Raw genomic sequence first — 13,200 nt, 5'->3', positions numbered from 1 at the left:
CACCCTGACATTTGTTCAAATGGCTACAATTTTCCCCAATCATCCCAACCCATCTCTAGAGTGCTGAGTGCAAAGCTACAGGCCAGCTGGTCAGGAGTGCCCAAGGGAATCAGAAAAGAAATGCAGAAACGCTTCAGGGGGTTAACCTCTGCTTTTTATCCCAATTGTTTGTTTCTTAAGAATGCTGAGCCACTTAGGACATAAAGACTTAGTGGTAAATTTCCATTCTTGATCCTCCCTCCAAGCCTGCAGAAGGATGAAAAACAAGCCAGGCCTCAACCCTTTCCCATCCCTGTCTCACCTAGCAGAAAATGTGAAAATGATTTCACTGCAATCATGATGAAATGGAACATAATATTTAACATGAACATTTGTATTTTAATATACATTAAAAGCCAGTTACCTAATTATGAATTCTTTTGGATAGTCAGAAAAAGCAGTCATGTTGGTTTGTTTTTCATCCAGAACAAAAGGACTCTTCTCACCTCGCGTCATTTTTTCCATGGTTTTAGGTAAGTTATATTCCAGCGCTTTTCCTGTTTGTTCCTAGTCTGACTGTCTTTATTAAGATGCTTTTTGTAATCCAAGAACAGACAGTACTATGCATTAAAGCTGTCAAACAGCTCCATTAAAAAAAATGGGAAGGGAGACCTTGATACTGGAAATGAAAACAACTTGAGATAGTAAAGAAATAAAAATAGCAGGCGAGAGAAAACAGAAGATGCTGTTACCATAGCAACTGTCTTGGACACAATCAGCTACATGAAGGGAGCACCACATCTTAATAGCATTTTGCCTCCTTATATTTGGAAAAGACTGACTCTCTAAAGTGGAAACCAATTTACAGTTTAATTACCGGCCTTAAAGGAAGGGCAGCACTATCATAAAAGTGACCACATCCAGCTTGTGCAAAGAGGCTTTCCAACAGCAGCCGCTTCTACACACACAATCGGCATCGACACGAAAGCTCTGGGATGAGCCTCGTGCCCAGGACCCCAGCCAAGTGGACAAACCATGACCTTCAATAAAGGTGCATGTGCTTGACCTCCAGGCATGTGCCCCAGTGAAAATATCACGGAAACAAACGTTCTACTCCCCTACAGATCCACCGCAACTGTGTCTCCAGTCTTAGTAAAGCCCGGACGCTAAGAGGCAACTGCAAACCGACAGCATGCCTCCTGCCAGACTAATAATAAGACTGAACAAGAACACAAAAATGGCACTGAATCAACAAAGTCCTCTATTCCAAAGGAAACTTAAGAGCTTTCCACAGCATCGGTTCCAAGCTCAGGCTGTGCTGATACCATGTAATGGGAGAAAACCGAAAACCATCAGTGAATCGCCTCAGGGCTTAAGCACAGGCTCACACACGTCCTTTGTACCAGCCGCTGCACTAGGCTCTGGGCATACAAAGGCAGAGAGGACCAGTCCCTGCTCTCACAATCACAAGGTAACTGGGGGCATCAGCAGAGGCAGCAGCTGAGCTCTGAAGGCAGTCAGGGATTCTAGGCAGCACAGCTGAGGTGAGGTGAGAGTGCAGGTATGGACATGAGTCAAGAGATGGCATGTGCCATGTGAGGGATGGCAAGAAGACTAGCCTTGCCCGGGGTCGCACAGCCAGTAAGTGTCTGAAGCCAGACTGGACCTCGTGAAGATGAGTCTTCCTGACTCAGGCCTGGCCCTGCATGCACTATGGCGCCCCCTAGCGGCCCTCTCTTTAGTCACCGCTTGCCTAGACCGATCCGAAAGCCTCCTAACCGATCTCCCAGTCCGTTTTCCTTATGGAGAACTCTGCCCTTGTCATGCCCTCGCGTGCAACGCGGGAAGCCCCCGAGCAAGACAAGAGAGCCATCTAAAGGGAGCCCAAAGGTGTTTGGGGGGCCAGACAGTCTAGAAGGGTTCCCGGAGTGCTTGGCCATTGCCCTGGGGGTTTCATACTTTCAACAAATTCCCTTTTTGGCAGGTTCAACGTTCTCCGACAAAGTGAAGCGAGGATGGCTAGACCACAGTTAAGAAAAATGCTCGGGGGGCCGTCAGTGGGCTCAGCGGCCAGAGGAGCTACGGACAAGCCTGGGCTGCCTCGGGAGCCACACACAGCCCGTGCACTCGGCCTTTGTCCCGGGGGTCCCTTCGAGGAAGGACTCCTCCGTCCACTCCAGCCCCTCTGATCGGCCACGGCTGTGCTCTCTGGGCCCGACCAAACCAACAGCTCCACTTCCTCCAGCAGCTGTGCCCCAGAATCCCTCACTCCCTTCAAAGCTCAGCGTCTATGTGTGCGCGCTGCTCCCCAAGGGGAAGGCAAGCCTCCCCCAGTGTCTGAGTATGGGGCACACACTGTCACCACTGGTGAATGCCTTTGGATCGCTGATGAGAGCATCTACAGGAAGGCAACGAGGCTGCAGGGTCTCACACTGCTTCCCCAGCAGGACCTAAGGACAGCATCAGGCTAGCAGGGAGCATCAGAGAGATGCCTGCAGATGTCAGAGGAAGAGGCAATTGAGGCCGCAAGGGGGAAACGCCAGAATAATTACAGGGGTTCGTGGAGGGTTCCCACAAAGGCTGTCACCTGGGGAGGTTCCAGCGGGGACACTGAAGCACTGCCCAGCTCCAGACATCTCCTCTGACTTGAGATTCTTCAGCATTACCGTGCAAGGAGCCGCCACTGAGAGTGCCACAATTCCACGTTGAAAGCAGCCGTACAAGGGGATTAGACAGGGAGAGCGAGGCTGGAGCGGGCAGACCCTTCTGACCCAGAGATCTGAGTCTCTTCTTCTTGGGCCGAGCAGAACCAGCTTCACTCCTCTTACATGGGCCAGGTTGTCAGCTACAGGAGGACAGCTCTCACGGAAGCTCCTCCAGGTCCTTGGGAATGGGCAAAGTCCTTCCTAAACTGTGGCTCTCAGCACTCCATCCGGGGTCTCATCTGCCTTGTCCTGAACACCTCCCTCTTTCAAGGCCATTCAGGGTAAGAGCAGCTCTCTGGGACGCCCACGGCACCTGGCGATTCAGACTGAACTCGGTGTCCAAAGGCAGACGACAGACGCGACAGCGTCGGCTCGGGTCTTCTGTTCCATTTTCACATCCTGTCCCTGGAATCCTCTGGGCCCATGACTTCCTAACTCTGGGTCTAAAGCAAATGACCAATGTTTCTTTACTTCGTTCTCTGCCAAAGCTCCGTTCCTTGCCGTGAGGGATAGGAAGGCTTTGTTACAATCAGGCTTAAGTTCCACAGAATTCTCAATTTCTGGTTTGGTGACTATTTTAGAACCAGAAGAACTATTTAAGAAACAGAGCCTCAGGTAGTACATAGGAAGGGAAAGCACACACAACACACACACACAGTATGTGCATGTATGTGTATATACATACGTACATATCTATTACATGTGGGTATATACCTACATACTGGGTTAGGAACTAAATGGTAAACCTGTAATGGACACACACACACACACACACACACACACACACACATACACCCCTGCTTTGCCTCTCCCTAGTTTAGGTATTAAACCCATAATGGTTTTATATCTATCCCTAGAGAGAGACACGCACAGCAGAGAAAGAAAACTGTAGACCAATACCCTAAATGAACGTTGCTACATAAATTTTAAATAAAATATTGGCAAATAGGACAAAACAACATATTAGAAAGATTATACACCATGACAAGGCTAGGTTTACCCCAGCAAGGCAGAGCTGGTTTAATATGAGAAAAACTATAAATGTAAATCATGTTGATAGCATAAATAACAAATATACAGGATTATATCAATAAGTGCTAAAAAGGTTTCTGATGAAATTCAATACTTATTTCTTTCAAAGAAAGACTAGAAAGCAGAGGAATAACTAGATCTTTCCTTAGCACAGTAAATAATAGCCCCTTGAAATGAAGGACAAACATGATAAGTAATGGAGAGACAATTCTAATAAGACCAAGGGTAGAATGAGGACGTCGTTTCACCACTCTGTATGAAGACGCTACTGAAAAAGCGATCTGTAGACATCAAGAGAATAAGCACAGCCAAAGGACAAACAAAATCACTGCTTTTTGTAAATGGTGTGATAATTGACTTAGAAAATCTTAGAGACAACTAAAAGTTAACGAAACAATCAGTTCATTCAGTAAAGTTGCAGGACATTAAACATATCCATGAAAATCATCAAAATAACTCACATTATCAATAAAACCTAGCAGGAAGAGAAAGAGAAACTCCATTCAAAATAACTATACAATGTATAAGATATATGGGACTCTACCAAGACATATCAAGGAGATATATGAATTCATCTATAAAACACTCTTTGGAGAAATAAAGAAAATAATAAAATAACTGAAGAAATATCATTTGCTCATAGGTAGGTTGAGCTGATATAATAAAAATTACAATATTACCTAAGTTAATTTACTTTTCTAGCGCCACATCAAATGAGTATGGGATTTTTAAAAAATAAAGCTAAGAAAAAATGAAATTCATATGGAATAAAGAAAGGTGAAGAATCACAAGGGAAATAATAAGAAAAAAAGTGGGAAAGAAGGGAGCCCAGCAACAAAAGATCTCAAACTGTCGATCATCCCAACAACTGGTACTGGCTAAAAGAGAGAAATAGATCACTGGAAGAGATTGGGTACACAACCTACCGAAACAAAGGAAAGCACCAGCATGAAAGCATCAGTGTGGTGTGACCTTCATTACTAAGGTAGTGACTCACTCACTACTGGACAAAATCCACTGGAAAAACTGGAAAGTTATCTGGCAGAAACGAGACCGAAACGAGACCGAAACAAACATTTCACGCTGCATATCAAGAAAGACTCTAAGTGGATACAGTATCTTAGACATAAAAGGCGAAATCAGAAGGAAATTGGAAGAAAAGACTTTTCAGTCGTGGGTAGGGGGAAAGTTTATTACCAAACAAGGGATAGAGAAGATCACATAAGATAACAGACAATTTTGATTACATAAAATTTAAATGTGCACAAAACAAAACTAATGAAATTAAAATCAGAAGAGAACAGTTAGCTGGGAAAAAATCTTTACAGCAATTTTCTCTGACAAAGGTTACTATATGCAAGAAACATAAGGGATTGATTCAGATGTATGACTAAAAGCCATTCTCTAGTAGATAAATAGTAGTAAATAAATAAGATAGTAGTCAAAGGCTAGAACAGGAAGTTCCCAAAGGAAGAAATCCAAGTTATCAACAGCCATATGAAAAACATTCCAAATCACTAATAATTAGGAAAGGGCAAATTCAAGCAACTCAGAGGTTCTATCTCACTCAACAGACTAGCAAAGATAACAAAAGAGGAAAACGATGAATGTTGGAGAGGCTCTGGGAAAATAGGAACTTTAAGGTATCGCTGGTGGAGCTATTAACTGGCCCAACCATTCTAGAAAGCAATTTGGACCGATTTCTAAAGAGTCACTCTATCGTCCATACCCTTTGGGACTCAACAATCCAACTCCTAGGCCCATGTGCCATAGAAATAAAAGCAAAGGGCTAAAATCTATAAAACTACTTATAGAAGCTCTTTTGGCAATGGCAAAGAATTAAGGGGGTGCCACCTACCTACTGGCTTAGATAAATTATAGTACAGAAATGTTAAAGGAATATCGTTGTGCCACAATGATAAGAGAAAACTGGCAAGACCTCTATGAACTGATGCAGACTGAATTGAGTACAACTACATAGTGACCAAATGATTAAGAAAAATAACTTTGAAAGACTCTGGAACTCTGACTGATGAAATGATAAAACCGTGATCCCACCGGACCAAAGAGGGAGAGCAGCACCCACCCCCAGCCCCAAAAGCGGCGGCCTCAAAATGTAGAATGAGGCAGACATTTCTGGACACGGCCACGGGGGCAAATCTGGCTGGCCGGCCTGTGTATATCTAATAGGAGGGTTTTCTTTTTTCTTTTGTTATTATTCGAGGGGGGTGGGGTGGAAGGGAGAGAGAATAAATGCTTGTAAAAAAATTTTTTAAAATACTTTGATATAATAAGTTGCCTGGCATAGTAGATACAGCTGGTCTTTGGAGCCAGAATGATCTGGGTTCAGATCCTCCTCATAAATACTCAATGTGTGAACCCGGGCAAGCTCCCCAACCTCCAAGTCACAGAGAACGTGGCCCTCTGCACTTCTAGAGGAAATCTACTCACGCCAAGTATTCCGGTGCCTTAGGAGGTATCTCGGATCCAGGCCTCTTCTCTATCCCAAACCTTTACCGGATATGTGGGAGAGGGGCAAGAAGAACAGGGGAGGGGGGCACAGGAGGGCAAAAGGAGGGAAGAGGTGGTAGGCTTAGAGCTGGAAGGGCCTTCAGAGACGCTCTCACTGAAGCAGAGCCCAAGGAGGCCAAGGGACGGACCCAAGGTCACAGGGGCAATCACGGGCATAGCCAGGGTGTCCAAGGCCAAACGCAGTCTTCTCTGCGCCGTGTCCCACGGCCTCTCCCACGTCACTTCCCTCCATCTGACTTGCAGATAGAATCCCTGATCTGTATCGTCTCCAGTCGTTAGATTGGGAGCTCCCTGAGGTCAGGGGCTGTCTCCTCAGAGCTTGGCACACAGTAAGTGCTTAATAAATGCTTTTCCATTCACTTGTGGAAACGAAAGATTGTCGAGAAGGGCAGTGCTACGCCTGGCCCGAGTCAGAGAGGTGAGTTCAGACTGACCTCGAGCGTCTTGGATGACAAGTGGTTCACCACCTCCTCTCCTCTCTCCTAGAATAACTTGACTCTATTGCAGAGAGAGCTGGGTGGCACAGCGTACAGCGTACCGGGCCTGGAGTCAAGAAGCCCTGAGTTCAAATCCGGCCTCAGACGCTTACTAGCTGTGTGACCCTGGTCACTTATTTGTCTCAGATTATTCAACTGTAAAATGGGAACAATACTAGCACATACCTCGCAGGAATGCTGCAAGGATCTGATGAGATACTAAAGTGCTTAGCGCAATGCCTGGCATACAGCAGGTGCCTGATAAGCATTTGCTTCACCCTGCAGAATATCCGAGCAGAGCTGAAAAATGTAGAGCGCGCTGTATTTTGCGGTAAGCAATCAGCTGGTGACAAAGACCTTTGTTCAAGTGATTCCCTTCACCCAGCTCTTCTTTGGGGGGGTTTGGCACTTATCCCTGGAGCCACTGGAGGGAGGGTGGATACACCCCTGCACATTTCTAAATTTTATTTTTCATTTCTGCTTATTATCAACTGAACAGAGGAGGTACTATGGGAATCTATTCAGCCTTGCCTCTGTGAAAAGACCGTGGAAGAAATGTTTGAGGTTCTCTTCAGAGGAGGTGTTGAAGAGCTGAGCCCCAGAAGAGATTGGCTGCCCAGTGGTTTTCTGTTCCAGAAGCTGATTTTGTCTTCTTTTTCTGCTTTTAATGGTCATACTAAATAAAAAGCCATTCACTGCTAGTGTGCAGTTTTCAGAGCTCACAATTTCCCAGGTTTCTCCAAGGGAAGAGAGTAAATAACAAAAACAAAATCCCACAGGACCATCAGCATTACTGAAGAAGGTAGCATTGTGGCCCTTTAAGCACAAAGTACAATTTCCAGATTTGAGGGAAATTTCAAATAATGCCCCAGCACCCCGGACAGTCTTCCTTTTCATTTGAGTAGCAACACAGTCCAGTTATTTCTGAGCCATTCTGCCCAGACAGTGTAAAAGAACTGCATCACCTCTGAAACATGGGCAGGCCAGATCTGCCCCTGAAATCCCCAAGACCAAGTTATGCCAGGGAAGCATCTCTACTCTGACCGAGACTGACTTTCTAGCCACCTTCCCTGCACTCCCTGAGTGGATTAGAGCGCATGAAGAATTACTGTTATTATTTACTCAACAACATGAAAACAATTCTGAAGAGTTTATTCAATTAGCCTGTGCTAAATGGCTCTAGGTGCTGGGAATCCAAAGACAGAGAGGACACGTGCCCGTGGGAAGAGCACAAGCGAAAGGGCCGGGAAAAACGTGAGCAGGTCAAGTGAGGCTTCCTCCAAACGGGTCCAGGACAGAAGAAGGCACTCCAAGAGAAGAGGACAGGGGGAAAGTCCATGAGAATGAGGTGGTTCTTCTATAAAGGCTTTAGAAAGAGAGAGAATACTCAGAGGCACCAAGAGCAGCGGGATGTGAAGACGATGAGATAAGCTTAGACAGGAAGTCTAGATGCAGGGCATCAGCCATCCTGCCTGGCCGGCCAGCAATGGGCTCTGGGAGGAGCAGGGGGACAAGCAGATGAAGAGGGAGTCCCACGGAGGATGGATGAGTGAGGAGAGAGAATGGTCACCTAGGAGGTGGGAATTAGAACTGAAGGGAGGATGCAGAGTGATTGCACTGGATGAAGAGGATGGGCACAGAACCCGACAGCTGGCCACAAGTGTGGGCAGTGGTAAGAATCCGAGATGAGCAAAAGGACTTCTGGTCCTTGACTTGTTGGAGAAGAGTGCTGGGGAGGGACACGTCCACGGGGCCTGAGCTCTGAGGGACATGAGGGCTGGAAACTGAAATATGTCAACACAACCAACCACACTAACAAAACAACAAAAAGTACATGATCACAGCAACTACGTCAATAGATGCAGACAAAGCTTTTGACAAAACAGGACTATTTCTGTTTAAAAAAACAAACAGAACAAACCTAACCCTAAACACTAGAAAACATAGGAGTAAGTGAACCCTTCCTTCCTTCACACAGAACGTATCTAATCTCAAACCAAGTGCCAGCACCTTGTCTCCTGGGCAGAGGCCTTTCCAATGAGCAGAGGGGTGAAGCTACAATGTCCGTTATCACTGTTACTATTCAACACTACAAAATGCTAGCAGTAGCAATAAGACGAGAAAAAGAAATGGTGAGAATTGTGAGAATAAGCACAAAGAAAAAATTGATGGCTTTTTGCAAACGATATGAAGGTTTCCTTAGAGAACCCTAGAAGAGTCAACTAAAAAACTAACTGAAACAATTAACAACTTCAGCAAAGTTGCTAAATGTAAACTAAATGCACATAAATAATAAGAATTTCTGTTTACTATCCACAAAACTCAGCAGGAAAACACAGAAAGAGACATTCCATTTAAAATAACTACAGAATGTACAAAATAATTTGGGAAATTACCTACCAAGACATACCCAGGAACTACATGAATACAACTATAAAACACTATGAAGGTCTAAATAACTAGAGAAATATTAATTGTTCAAAGGGAGGTCAAGTCAGATAACACGACTAAAATTAATCTACTTATTTAACTGCAGCCCAATCCAACTGCCAAAGGACTGCTTTACAGAAGCAGAGGAATAAAAGGTCAAGAATCTCAAGGAAGATAATAGGAAAAAAAGGTGAGAAAGAAGGGGGCCTCCAGGTGCCAGGTCTCCAATTGTACTATAAGGTGGGAGTCATCAGATAACCTGGTGCTGGTTCAAAAACCACGAGGTCGACCAGTGAAACAGAGGGGTAAATGCACAAGCAAACAAAGTTACCAGGCCGGGGTTTGCCCATGGCCAGAGAAGGGCCTGAAGGCAGACCCTGGGATGCGGAAGCCAGTAAGGACTCAGGGCTCGGTGCCCTCTTGGGTTCTTCCTAGTGAGGTCAGGGAAGAGTGGCCAAGCGGAGGAAGGGAGGAGGATGTGCCGCCTGGGCCTGGAGTGTGGCCATTAAAAAGAGGTCAAGGAGGAGCGCTGGACAAGGGAGCGGGGTCAGTGAAGCGCCATGTTGTTTCGGGGCAGAGGCAAAGATCATTTTAAGTCCTCCCTTGATCTTAAAGAAAAATGCTTTAGCCTGGGCAGCTCTAAGTGTTCCTTCATCAGATTTGTTACACAATTTAAGTGTTTTATCTACCAATACCTTGTTGTAATTCTTAGGCAACGTGGCCAAGTCTTTTAATCACACGAAATTTAGAGTCCCAGGGGCTTTCATATCATGAGGCCTCTCAAATCCCTGGGGGGAAGGAGAACTTTGCTCATTCTTTAATATGGAATCCGATTTCTCCTGCAGATTCAGGGTCAAGCTTTCTTCTGAACGGAAGGCCCTGGAGCCTCTGGGAAGGTTTCTCTCTGTGGTCAGTGTCATGCCAGGGGTCACGCCAACCTACCCCAGGGCAAGGAAAGCCTCCGAGATAGAGCAGCCAGGCCAAGAGACCAGAGTACTCCAGAATGGAAGGCAAAGGGCGTGGTAAGGACCCAAGAAGTAGGAAAGATACTTTTGATGGAAGGGACCTTAGCCATTATGGAATTCAATCTCCTCACTTCACAGTGGAAGAAACTGTCCAAGGCCACCTGGCAAACTCTGCAAGCCCTGAGCAAGACCCTAAGGGCTCCAACTCCTGATCAGGCTCCTGTGTGCACCCCCCCGCCTTAGACTCGCGATGTGCGTGTGATCGCAGAAAACAGGCTGCACAACGTAGTTCTTATTCCAATGCCCCTGGCCTGGGCTCCTTCCCTCCTACTCGCCAGGTCAGTACTTCTCGTAACTGTGAAAAATCAGGGTCTGGAATTCTCAGGCTCTCCCTCCAGCCCGAGGCTCAGCTCATCCAAGCCAGGCAGGCTCTTCGAGGCCTTCTCGTCCGCCTACAGCCTGGACCTCGACGGTCATCGCGTCCGGCTCTCCCCAAACACAAAGAATCCCTTCCACCGCAGGTTTCCAGGAAGCAGCTGAAGCCCCAGCCGTCCCAGGCGATCCATCCCACCTTCAAGCCATTTTCCTTGTGAAAAGTTGTTTTCTTCTGAAATCAATTTATCACGTGCTTGCCTGCACCTGTCCCTGCCTTGTGGAGCAAGTTCCACCACTTTGGGCCATCTCAGGACCTCTCCGCCATGCCCTGCTTGCCCCAGAAATTCACTGCTAGGGAAATCTCATCCCCAGCACTTAGCTCACCTGGCATAGGGCTCCTGAGCAGAACGAGGCCAATCCCCGCCTCCTTCTGAGACTGAAAGCTATCCTGTCGCCCTAATGCCTTCTCTTCTAGAGGCTCCCCACTGCCAGCGGCTTTGGCCCATCTGTGAGGGGCCCCATGCTGTGCTGGCCATTGTGTCCCAGGTGTCCAGCAGCCTTATCGATACTCCCCCTGTACACAGCACTGCAGATGTCCCGTTGCTGCTCTCGAGGTGCAGACAGGGACAACACAAGCTTTCGGTGCTGTCGGGCCAAGCTCCTCCTGACCCAACGGGCCATCAGATCCCCCACCCTGCTCACTTTTCCCAACTTGTACTAGAGATGCTGAGCCTCCAGAACGTAGGGTCCTCTGCTCCCACCATTTCAATCCCTTGGGTTGGGCAGATGGCTGAACTCTCTGATCTGCCAGGCCTCCCTTCCACCCCCCAGAGGTGAGGGCCATCACAGGGACTCAGTGACTGACCTAGGGTCACAGTGGCGAGGCAGCCAATTAAACAAAGATCACAGAATGTCTGATTCAGTGACTCCTTTGGAAAGAGACAGCAGGGAGAACCGGCTGGGAAATGGGGCTGCAGGTAGCAGGAGGAAAAGAGAATAGGTTTGTTTGTTTGTTCGTTTTTTAAACAAACGACCATTAAAGCTTTATGCCCTTTCCCAGAATTCTAAAGCAATGAAATACTTTCCCTAACAGTCACCTTTCCTGAATCCATGCTGACAGAACTGACGTCACCTGACATGTCCAGGGCAGGATGGGACCAATCACCTTTCCTCCCGTCATACCGGTGGATGCCGGCCCAGAACACTCCCTGGTACCCTGCAGCTGCCCGGCACAGCAAGGTCCAGCTAAGGAGCCCACAGATGACGGGATCCCTAATTGCTTCTGTCTCTTAGCCACGCTCATCACCTGAATCCTTTCCTACTAACCTCATTTTTAGATCTTTACTTAGAAAACAAAACTTTAAAAAGTTACTTCCGTTTCTTGTGATCACAGGGTGCCAATCGCAGCAACCCCAAGGCCGCACAGGTAGGGACAGCATGGCGGTTCATTCTGAGGCGGCCTGGGGGAGACCCTGCCCCTCCGACTCTGGCGGCACCACAGCCCAGCTGGCCTCCAGGGAGCCCGAGCTCCTTACACCGCGACGCCACTAACGTCACGCGGTGGATTTTCCAGGCCTGCTTTAAGGAGGGAAGCACACCCACTTTACACATCACTTGCCCTTTCCTCCCCCCACAGAAACTGCATCAGGCCCCTGCTCGGCTGCTGTCAGGGACAGGCAACCAGCTATTTCTGAAAGTGGATGCCCTTCCAGATTACCCACTACAACGTCAGGAGGACCTCTAAGGAGGAGCGCCTGAGATCGCACTCAGTGAGTGCCAAGAGCTGCTCTATCTCCCTCGATTTACAGAAGAAATGAGGCCCAGACGGGTGATGTGACCCGGCCAACAAGACGCCGGAGCCTGGGCAGGCAGAGCTGAGACTCGATAGTGGGTGCTCAGGCTCCGGGCCCCGTGCTCTCTCCTCACATTGCCAGGCTCTCGGCGAAGGCAAGGCAACTCTTGTGCTGTTTTTTCTTCATCCTCTAAGAGAGCAGGCCGCAGCCGCGTTGGACTAGTCTGAAGCTGTGGCTGAAAACCAAACTCGGCTCAAGCAGTGTGCTTCCTCTCACTTTTTCGCCTTTGTAAAGGTCTCTCACCTTCGGGGAATGGACAGAAATTCAGGATTAGCTGGAAGAGGAGAGTGATGGGAAGTAAGCCAAGAGGCCAATTTGCTCATCCACTAATAACTCCACTGAGGGTCATGTCAGCACACGCTCTTGAAGTGAGCTCCCCAAAGGGGGCTGAGCCTGCAGGGCAGGGCTGTCTCTGCCCACAATCACAGACCAACTCTTTAAGGGAAGGTTAAGCAAACCTGGGGAATGAGCCAGCCTCAGTGGCACCTCCTGCATCGTTGCCTCTGAGCCCCGGCCTAGGCCAAGCGCCAGCTCCGACATCCCCCAGCTTCCTGGAAGTCTCCTTCCCGTCCCACTCCCACCCGACAGTCACATCAGGACACAGTCCAGGAGGATCCACGTGACATACAGAAGGAGCAGGGGGTGAGGGGTCTCCAGAGGTCAGGATGCTGGAAAGAAGGCTAATAATAGCAGTGGGCAGGCGCCAGCCCCTCCGGGCCACCGAGGCCGGCCTGCGCCAGATCTAGGTCCAGTATGTGCAATCCATGAACATATCCATTGTGCGTTTGGGTAAATGGAGTAACAAGAGAGTGGAACGCCTCGTAAATTACCCCACAGAACAATGCAGCTCCAC

At 47.8% G+C, this 13,200-nt stretch overlaps 1 protein-coding gene across 1 annotated transcript in view; it reads right to left on the bottom strand.

Annotated features, from left to right (window-relative positions):
• The window catches only part of LOC114027932 (NADH dehydrogenase [ubiquinone] 1 alpha subcomplex subunit 10, mitochondrial-like), a 50,674-nt gene that overhangs the window by 15,726 nt on the left and 21,748 nt on the right, over positions 1-13,200 (bottom strand). The window lies entirely within an intron of this gene.

The sequence above is a fragment of the Vombatus ursinus genome, unplaced genomic scaffold (genome assembly GCF_900497805.2).
Source record: "Vombatus ursinus unplaced genomic scaffold, bare-nosed wombat genome assembly UNPS02004833.1, whole genome shotgun sequence".
Classification (NCBI taxonomy): domain Eukaryota; kingdom Metazoa; phylum Chordata; class Mammalia; order Diprotodontia; family Vombatidae; genus Vombatus; species Vombatus ursinus.
The sequence above is the reverse complement of the archived record's forward strand: the minus strand, read 5'-3'. Positions and strand labels throughout refer to the sequence as shown.